General features: G+C 43.0%; 1 pseudogene; it reads left to right on the top strand.

Annotated features, from left to right (window-relative positions):
* Positions 1-7,073: 7,073 nt before the first annotated feature.
* On the top strand, positions 7,074-8,274 carry LOC104665773 (annotated as a pseudogene).
* Positions 8,275-11,204: the final 2,930 nt, after the last annotated feature.

Here is an 11,204-nt window from a genome sequence, read left to right as displayed (position 1 = left end):
GGGAAATTGTGTCAGCAGCAACCAAACGGCCAGAAGGTACAGCTTAAATGTTTTCCAACATCCAGGCAACACCTGGCAAATGTCTAGTGGCTGGAAGAGCTAAGTTTACCCACTGGGAACAGATGTGAAAAATGGATAAGGTGCACATACATCCTCTATTGGAATGTTGCTAGCTTTATTTTGTTTGCTTATATGAATGGACTGCTACCTCTTTATATTTCCAAAGCCCTTTCCTATGTGATGGTTGGCAGAACCCATGGCACCAACCACCCTTCAAGGCATGGTTGGGTTACAGACAGAGGGTGCAGCAGGGGAAGCAGGAAGACCAGCTCATGTAGCTGCGGCCGGTCACGCCACCTGGAGAGCTTCTGACCTCCTCCCGCAGCACACTGGCGAGAGTTCCACTTCAGGTATCTCTTGCTCTTTTTGTGTTCAGCTTGCTCATTCCCTCCAAAGAGGACGTTGCTCTAGATTATACCCCTCACCTCCCTCTACCATCTCTCAGGTTGCATTCAGAATCAGAAAATCCAAGAAATATATTCACAGATGTTCCCTTGTTTATTTGTTGACTCTGTGTAATTTGTTTGCCCTAATTTGTTTTTGTCTACCTGGGGACTTCCCTTTTTAATTTCCCTTTCTCTGTTTACCCCTCTTTGTGGAGCAGCGGTCTGTTAAGCTGTGAGAGGCACACGCCAAATTAAAAAAAAAAAAAAAAAAAAAAAACAGCACTGCAGATTGTTTTAAGCATGGGCTGCCCCTTTGGGCCTGAAGGCCTTGCTTGAAGCCTGCACCTGCTCCTCCTCCTGAGACGCAGGGCTCCTGATCTTTATCCCTTGCCTTTAAGCTGCCTGATTCCTATTATCCAAAGTCAAACAGCGTTCTCTACATTCACGCCTCCAGCACTTGGCATGAAATTAATAAGCCTGGCTGATATATTTCCCTGGAAGCCTGCCACTCTTTAACAGTGGTGTTAGATTAAAAATTTTGGCATGGTTAATGAACAGGGAAAAGCTGAAGCCAAAAGTTTCATGCAGCAATGCAAAGATTTGGGGGTTATGAAAAGAATACCAACTTTTCTCATATTTTCTGAATGCCATCCTAATTACAGGGTTAGATAACAAACACAACTAGACAGTCAGCATTAGAAGAAAGGGTGTATTCTCAGGCTTTACTCATATTTAGATTTTATCATCTGTCCTTTCAATCACATGGCCTTCTGTTAGACTGGGTTATCTAAAATTGTAATAATAGCTATTTGTGCTCTAAACAGACTTTCCTCATCCCAGGTCACTATTTTTCTCATTAAAGGAGCACTATGAATGAGTTTCGGACTGAAAACTGATCTTCCTGAAGTGAAAGTTATTCCAGTGAGAGATTATTTTGCATTTATTAAAGACCAGTGTCTCACAGTTGGAGTTCCGGTACTCATTGTTTAAGTCTAAAGCAACACTCCCCAAAACATAAAGACACCACCTCTCCCCACCACAGGAGACATACTCGATGCCTAGGCCATGCTTTTGCCCACCCTGCCCCCAAACCTAGCACCAAGCTATAGAGAATTAGACTCACCCAGAAGATGTAAAATCCACTGGGTCCTCATGACCCACCCCATTGGTAAGGGTTTTGCAAAATGTTTGACAAGGGTTTGGCAAAACCTAGGCAAAGTCCCATATCCCACGCAGAGCCCTCCCAGTGCAGAAGGGGTGCACAAGCATGGTAACATGAGTACTCCGTTCTTAGTTACCCATCTCTACCACTTAGATATTAATGCCACATGACAAGAAGCCTGGGAATATGAAAGGAATACAATGTGAAGGAGGCAGGAAAGGAAGGAGGAGCGAAAGGAACGTTATGTTTGTTTGGCAGAAGCACAAATATGTTCTACAACTCTGTTCTGTCCCCTGAGGAATAGCTAGGAGTTACAGTGACCAACAGGTGCATACCATCCCTCTTCAGGGACTCTTGGCTCTGAGTCCCAACACATGGCAAAGGTGGAATTGCCAGAGCTATAAAGTTGCCCAATTCTTTGTCCAATTAGAAAACCTAGGCAATGAGCTCAGAAAGAGAGACTCAGCTGATCAAACACAAGATTTGTTTCTCATGTGCTCTAAAGCATTAAGTTAAATCAAACTTAACCTATCAATGATCTATGGATAATATAAAGCCAAGACTACTTTTAGTTTTTGCTTTTGTTTCCCTACTCAACAGAATAGTCATAAGAAAAGGCATCATCAAAATCACCAGCACCACTCAAAAGTTCATTTTCAACTGAAAAACAGTTATCCAGAAGTAAATGCATGAGAATCATGTCACCTCCACTTGTACTGGCCAATGTGACAGCCATTCTTGAACAGATACCCTATCTAATCAATGACCGAAAAGAAAAATTAAAATGGTAAATAACCCTCCCTGGGCTGAAAATAGGAAGTATGACTAACATTCTTAAGTTACTATGAGGAAAAAGGCTTTTAAAGCACATGAGGGTTTCATCAGGAGATGGGAGTTGACCCTTGGTAGAGCCAAATCAATTTCACAGCAACCCATTACAACAGGTGTCTACTGTATTCATAGTTGCAGGATACTTCAAAGCTTTTTCTCAATATAAAGAAAGCATAAAGAGATCAAAGCTCCTGGACCACACATTATGCAGTTGAAAGTTGTCCCAACATGTTCCCTGCCTGCAAGACAAATAAGTTAAATGTATTTGCAAATGTCAACTTCATCCCTTTTAATGCCTCTTAAATCAGGTCAGTGAGTCTATTTTGGAAACAGAAGTAGGATGACTCACAGATACTTCCTTGGCACATTACCCAAGCAACTCCATTTTAAGCACTCTGGAGTTGCCCTCCTATGGTCCGTGTCCTAGGACATTGTTGCAATCTGACCCTTTGCTTTTATAGCCCCATCCCGTTGTTCAATATGCTTCTGTCTTACACTTGCACCATTATTGTGTCACCTGAAAAAAAGTAAACTCATTTTAAAAAATAATTTGGCTCTTCTGGCCCTAAGAGTAAATATTGGTTTGCTCTTGTGGCTGCACTCAAAGTTCTGTCTCAAACTAAACGTTCCCAGAATACTAAATTCCTTTCAAGGGAAGACAACCCTTTGCAATAAATGATCTATCTCATTTTAAAGACTGATTCCAATGTCCAAAAGTGTCCATTTTTTCTTTTACCCAGAGTTCTGCAGGAAATGGTGTTAGAGGAACAAGTATTGGGTGTCAAAACCTGGCTTGATCTCTCCCCCAACAGGATTATCTCTCTTCCTTGGAAATAAGACCAGCCAGACTTTATTCAGCTCTCCACTTTCCCCAAGGTTCCCATTTCCTGAGCTGCTTTGAAAACTTCCAATGGCTCTCAATCAGCCCACCACCCCAGCACAGATAATATATTATTATTATTTCTTGTAACGCACTCTCCAACCAAACACTGAACCACCATTGAATAGGCCCATTACACATTCTCATAGTACCTAGTACTACATCCTCATGGAACTCAACACCACTAAAATTATAAAGTCATTTTCATAAAGTCTGTCAACACTGTATCCATGAGCCTAGCCTACTGTCTAGCACATATAGGTGCCCACCCCAAGTTAATAAATAAAAGAACAAATGGACCAATGTCCTTGCTTTCAACCTTCCCACAGGTTTACATTTCTAAGCAGAGGAAATGCATTCTCATGCCAACTTACACAACGAAAACTTTAAGTTAATATGCATTGTATAAATAAGTGAATGACTACATGTTTATGGTCAGCCAATGCTTTGAAGACAAAAACCTTGTTCATATTTCTTCATGTTCTGAGAAGCACAACTCTCCTGGAGTAACTGCCTAAGATGAACAGGAACACAAGGAGAATTTTAGTGGACAGTAGGTTTTAATTATTTAAAGGGGGACAGAAAATGCTTCAGGTCTCAGAGTATCAAACGTGCATCTTTCTCGTCCCCTTACCAACCTAGTTGGGCCAGTTGAGAAGCATTCTGCAGCACCTTCTGAGACATCTCAGTCCTAGCAGTTAAAACTTCTACTAAATAACCAGTACACATCATCCTAGAGACTAACCACAACCTTAAGCTTGGTGGGGGTTCAGACAATGTCCTTACTGGGCTCCCAGGCTCAGGGCCAGACAACTTGGGCTTTATATTAGTTTCCATTGCTGCTGTAACAAATCAACCACAAACAGTTGTGGTTGAATTATCTTAAAGTTCTGAATTTCAGAGGCTTAAAATGGGTCTCACTAAGCTAAACTCAAGGTGTCAGCAGAAGTGTATTCCTTCTGGAGGCACTAGGGGAAAATCCATTTCTTTGCCTTTTCCAGCTCCTAGAGGCCACCAGCATCCCTGGGCTTATGACACTATTTCATCATCTTCAAAGCCAACAATATCAAGCCAACTCCTTCTCACACTCTGGTGCTCTCTCTCTTCTGCCTCCTTCTTCTACTTATAAGGACGCATGATTACACTGAACCTACCTACATAATTCAGTACAGGTTAGGCATCCCAAATCTAAAAAATCTGAAATCCAAAATGCTCTAAAACCTGAAACTTTGTGAGTCCCAATGTGACACTCAAATGAAATGCTCATTGGAGCATTTTGAATTTCAAGTTTTCAGATTTAGGATGCTCATCCAGTGAGTATAAATTCAAATATTCTGAAATCTGAAACACTTTTGGTTGCAAGCATTTCAGATAAGTGATACTCAACTTATATAATCTTCCCATTTCAAGTTCAGTTAATTATCAACCTTAATCCATCTACAACTATAATTTATTTTGTCATATAACCTAACATATTCACAGATTCCAGAGATTAGGACATAGACATACTTGTGGGCCATTATTCTGCCTACCACAAGCATGCAGAGCAGGGGAAGCAAAGTCCCAGAGTCCTGGGAGGCACTGGCCCAGGATGGAGCAGGAAGGGCCACAGGGTAGAGAACATTCCCTACAGAAGCTCTCAGTTAGGATATTAGCACTGCTGTCCAGGCAGTTGAGACTACCAGAATCCCCTGCCTCTAAGGTGGCTCCATCTCTCCTTTCAGGAAAGAGTATGAAGTGATGAATTTGTCTATACTAAGGGACTTCTCATGTCCCTCCCATGGCATAGGAGCTCCTGGAGAAAGGGTCAACACTTGACATACATAAAGAGATGACTTACCAATGATAAAATTTCAGATTTTATTTGGAAAGTTACTTGGATGACTTCTTAAATACATTATGTATTCATTGCTCAAACCACCTTTGCAATTAGGCTGACCTTATACCGAAACAGCAACAGTCAGATCATAAGATCATCACAAGTGAGTGAGAATGAGAATGAGGTAGACCACAAAAGACCCAACACACACTCACACATACGCCCACATGTGCACAACTTTCTTATATTGTTCTTAGATGTCAAGAGGGCCTTTCTCACAAACAGAAAGTTAAATAGGAAAACAGCAACTTTTCCATTACAATTTGCTGCTGCCACCCCCGTAGGGGTGCCAGTATGGGTCAGTTAATGTTCTGTGACAAGCCAGGGTGATACTCTTTATGGGGTAGTGTTTATCTTCACCATATGTTTTCTAGTATTGACTGAGAGTGTTAATTGGTGTTTCAGGAATCAGGAGGGGGCAGATCAAGGGCATCTACTAGAGGCCTCATCATCTAGTGTCCCCCAACCCTCAATTAGTAGGTTAACACATGTCTAAATGCTCATAATTTGTGCTGATCTACTGCTTAGCCAGCAAATGGGTCCCACTTGGAATATGCTATATGTCAGCCTTACAGCTTTTCTGTCTTCTAGTTTACTTAGGGAAAAAAAAAAGAGAACTTTTTTTTAAATATGATGGCTACAAATAAAAGTGAATGTGATCATACTGAGGTTCCTGAGTAGTTGAAGGTTTCAGGGGCACTAGATGTCCTGATTCAGTCCCCTCCTCCTAGGAAGATCCCCCACCTTACCATCTTGTCCAAGTTCTCATCTTCCCATTCCTCATCCCATATTCCCATCTGTCTTCCTGAGCATGGATGATAATCCCTTCCCAAGGCTGTCAAGGCTCTCCTTTTACAGATCCACACCAGTTCAACTTCTCTAGGAAGCTTCCAAACTATTTTTTTGAATATTCAACCTCTGCTATGGTTTGAGTGTGTCCCCAGAATTCATGTGTTGGAAATTGGGTCCCCAGTGTGGCAATGTTGGGAGGTGGGGCCTCTAAGAGGTGATTTGGTCATTAAGACCTAATATCCCTTCCGTTCTTGCCCACTTCCCCTTCTACTTCCCTGCCGTGTTATAAGGCAGTACAAGATCCTCACCAGAAGCGGACCAGATTCAGTCGCCTGATCTTGGACCTCCCGGTTTCCAGAACTGTGAGCTAAATAAGCCTCTTTCCATTATAAACTTCCTAGTCTTCAAGTGTTATATTATAATAACAGAAGACAGACTGGAGCCAGGCATAATGACTCACACCTGTAATCCCAGCACTTTGGGAGGCCAAGGCGGGAGGATTGCTTGATTGAAATCACCCTGGGCAACATGGCAAAAGCCCATGTCTATTAAAAAAAAAAAAAAATTAAATAAAAATTTAGAAAGAAAACAGACTAAGAGAACCTCACTACAAATAAAGACTTTCAAGTTAAGACTACATGGAAAGATGAACTCTCAAATGGAAAAGCTCCTATAAATGATGATGTTCAAAGTAATAAGGCTGCTAACAACATGGATAAATAAGTGCTGCAGTTTGAAGTGTTTGCAACGACTTATCTGCAGGGCAATTTGGACACAATTATCAAGAGTCCTTTAAATGTTCATTTGCTTTGACTCAGTAATTCCCCCTTAGGAATTCTTATTAAGGAAATAAAAAGAAGGGTACTCAAAGACTTATGCACACTGTTTTTCATCCCTAAGTTGTTTGAAATTCAAAAAGAGAAATCTTGGGAAAACTTAATTCCAACAATAGAAGGGTTGTTAAATAAATGATGCCGCCATTTAAAACTATGTTTTTGAAAAGTACATAACAAAATAGGAAAATGGTGAAAACACAATTTTAAGTAAAAGAGCAGGGCTCTACCGGCGGGATTTGATGGTGTGATGTCTCACAGAAAGTTCTCCGCTCCCAGACATGGGTCCCTTGGTTTCCTGCCTCAGAAGTGCAGCAGCAGGCATCGTGGGAAGGTGAAGAGCTTCCCTAAGGATGACCCGTCCAAGCCGGTCCACCTCACAGCCTTCCTGGGATACAAGGCTGGCATGACCCACATCGTGCAGGAAGTCGACAGGCCAGGATCCAAGGTGAACAAGAAGGAGGTGGTGGAGGCTGTGACCGTTGTGGAGACGACACCCATGGTGTCTGTGGGCATTGTGGGCTACATGGAAACCCCTCGAGGCCTCCGGACCTTCAGGACTGTCTTCGCTGAGCACAACAGTGATGAATGCAAGAGGTGTTTCTATAAGAACTGGCATAAATCTAAGAAGAAGGCCTTTACCAAGTACTGCAAGAAATGGATGAGGATGGCAAGAAGCAGCTGGAGAAGGACTTCAGCAGCATGAAGAAGTACTGCCAAGTTATCCGTGTCATTGCCCACACCCAGATGCACCTGCTTCCTCTGCGCCAGAAGGAGGCCCACCTGATGGAGATCCAGGTGAATGGAGGCACCATGGCCGAGAAGCTGTACTGGACCTGTGAGAGGCTCGAGCAGCAGGTACCTGTGAACCAAGCGTTTGGGCAGGATGAGATGATCGGCGTCATCGGGGTGACCAAGGGCAAAGACTACAGAGGGGTCACCAGTCTTTGCACACCAAGAAGCTGCCCTGCAAGACCCACCGAGGCCTGAGCAAGGTGGCCTGTATTAGGGCGTGGCCTCCTGCTCATGTGGCCTTTTCTGTGGCACGCGTTGGGCAGAAAGGCTACCATCATTGCACTGAGATCAACAAGAAGATCTATAAGATTGGCCAGGGCTACCTTATCAAGGATGGCAAGCTGATCAAGAACAATGCCTCCACTGACTATGACCTGTCTGACAAGAGCATCAACCCTCTAGGTGGCTTTGTCCACTATGGTGAAGTGACCAATGACTTTGTCATGCTGAAAGGCTGTGTGATGGGAACCAAGAAGTGGGTACTCACCCTCCGCAAGTCCTTGCTGGTGCAGATGAAGCAGTGGGCTCTGGAGAAGATTGACCTTAAGTTCATTGACACTACCTCCAAGTTTGGCCATGGCCGCTTCCAAACCATGGAGGAGGAGAAAGCATTCATGGGACCACTCAAGAAAGACCGAATTGCAAAGGAAGAATGAGCTTAATGCCAGGAACAGATTTTGCAGCTGGCGGGGTCTCAATAAAAGTTATTTCCCACTGGAAAAAAAAAAAAAAAAGAGCAGGATGCACTCCCATTTTCAAATTTGTTTCATATATCGAATTCTTAGTTTTTTTCTAATATTTCTTATTACTCCTACTCTTACTCATGTGGTATTAATTACCTCAGTGACCAAATGACACAGCATAAAGTAGAAAACACAGGAGTCAGTGTTTGACTCCAAATGCCTCATCCCTGACATAGATAGAATAATTGGAAAGATGAGCTGACAAGTAAAGCAATGCCTTCCCCCACACATTCTACCCCAAGATTAGGTAAAGATCCTCTTACATGAGATAAAGTAAGAACCGAAGGGGACATACAGAAGTAAAAAGCATGTATGTATTGTGTGTGTGTGTGTTAGGGAGGGTGTGAAATATGATGATACATTGTAAAAACAGAGCAAAGAGACACTAGGCCCTTCTTGGACAGAAACCTGGGAAAACAGCAAAGTAATGTAGAATTTCTAATGCCCAGGAAAGAAACAGCCATGTGCTATGTGTAGGCTGATAAGTCCTTCAACACACACACGCACGCGTACACACACACACACATACACACACCTGCTAGCAAAGCAGGGCAGGAGCAAGACAAATTAGTGTATCCAGGTGTGGCACAGAGTGAACAGGCCCTTTGACACCCTAACGAAATCTCCTGCAATCCAAGATGGCATCACAGCCGAACAACAATGTCTGCATAATAAGAACCAACAGTGCCGATGTGATCATGAGAAGGAAGTGGCTGAAAGACAGATGCCCTGACAACACCTGTGGTCAGGAATGAGGCAGTCAGGAACAAGGGAAGATTCAGCAGCAGCCTGCATGATATCTCAGTAGTAGTGACATTCGAGGGACCAGGGCTCACCCTCCCTCAAAGCTTTAACATTGCACCAGCCTTCATTCTTTCACCAAAGACCAGAGAAAGAGTTCCCTCCTGCTTTGCATATCATGGTCACTGACTCCACCAGAGTCAAGTTTTCAACTTGTGACCCATGTCTAATCAGCTATCAAGTCCCTTATCTGGCCAAGTCTGTCCACTCTCACTGCCCCGCTCAGATGCAGCCCTCCTCCAACACCACAGCTGGACTGCTGGGCACAGGTTAAGGCTCTCCTTCCATCTAGGCTCATGGAACCTCATTGCTCCTCCTTCCATGCTGCAGGCAGAGTCATCCTCCTGAAACATTTATCTCATGGTCCTATTCAGAAGCCCCCAGCAGGTCCTCAGCCTGGAGCCCAGGCTTCACCTGGCCCTGAGGTCAGGTGATAACCAGAGCTGCCCAATGTGTTCACCTTAACTACCCATTCTCTGCAACAAAAATCCTATTTCCTCTTGCTTGGAACATCTTCACAATCCAAACTAGCCACTCCTTAAATCCCAAGTCAGTCCCATTGTCTCCACAGTACTTCATCCTTTCAGCCCCCACCGCTCTCTCCTTTCTTAGATTCCTATAGCACTTGTTATCTGAACCATCCCCTCAATTTCATAAGTATATATGGCCTTGTATTTTTTTCATAACTGAAGCCCCTGTAGCTCAACTGCCCAACTAAGTCAAGCTCCCAGTAGTCAGGATCAGGTCTTATCCTTAAGTTGCCCAATGATGAGGGCACAGTAAATGCTCTTTAATGCATCTGTTAAACATCAATTCCTTCTCAGGTCTTTTATTACCAGCTTCATGTAGGGCAGATGGGAAAGTGGGGCAGACTGCAGATAGGGCCAATGGGCAGAGTGTAGACCCAGGAATGGATTCCCAACAGAGGGGACAGTGCTCACTCCAGAGCGTAAAGCTTACACCACCTCAGTGAAGGAATTCAGCTAAACCCCATATTTAAGACTACATTGGTGAAAGAGATCTAAATGTTCTCACAGTACTAGTACCTCTAATGTGCACTTCATGTCTGGGATGGAGAGAAAGGCAAAGTTTTAAAGAAAAGAATATGACCTCTGGACTTCTTTACTGAAGGAGTTTAAGCACAATTTATGAAATGATGATGCAAAGCAGAGATTACAGAACACCTGTGTGTGTGTGCGTGTGTGCACACCCGTGCGACTACACACATACTTATAGCCAAGAGAGCTAAGAGCTGACCCATCACAGTTTTTAAGAAAATGTTTAATAGAGGCATCCTCAAGCCCCAGGCCATGGACCAGTACCATTAGGAACTGGCCCGCACAACAGGAGGTGAGCAGCAAGTAAGCGAAACTTCATCTGTATTTATAGCTGCTCCTCATTGCTCACATTACTACCTGAGCTCTGCCTCCTGTCAGATCAGCACCCGCCCTAGATTCCCATAGGAGCACAAACCCTATTGTGAATGGCACATGCAAGGAATCTAGGTTGTGTGCTCCTTATGAGAATCTAATGCCTGATGATCTGTCACTGTCTCCCATCACCCCACATGGGACTGTCTAGTTTCAGGAAGACAAGCTCAGGGCTCCCACTGATTCTACATTATGGTGAGTTGTATAATTTTTTCATTATATATGACAATATAATAATAATAATAGAAATAAAGTGCACAATAAATGTAATGTGCTTTAATCATTCCAAAATGATCCCCTTACCCGGTCTGTGGAAAAATTGTCTTCCACAAAACTGGTCCCTAGTACCAAAAAGGTTGGGGACTGCTGGTGTAATAAATATATGTTTAGACCAAGAAAGAAAAAGCACACCCACCATATCAGAAAAAAATAGATAAGAAACAACAGGAAATTCACACACACACAAAAGTTCAATAGACATAGAAAAAAATATTCTGCCTCATTAGTAATCAATCAAAAGTCTTTTTTTCTTCCTAACTTCTTCCCTTTGACCTATGGGTATTATAAATGAGAATTTCAACAAGCAAATTCAATTAAAGTTTGCTTTAGGTT

The sequence above is a fragment of the Rhinopithecus roxellana genome, chromosome 4 (genome assembly GCF_007565055.1).
Source record: "Rhinopithecus roxellana isolate Shanxi Qingling chromosome 4, ASM756505v1, whole genome shotgun sequence".
Taxonomy (NCBI): Eukaryota; Metazoa; Chordata; class Mammalia; order Primates; family Cercopithecidae; genus Rhinopithecus; species Rhinopithecus roxellana.
Note: the sequence above shows the minus strand (reverse complement) of the source record. Positions and strands in the feature narration are given on the sequence as shown.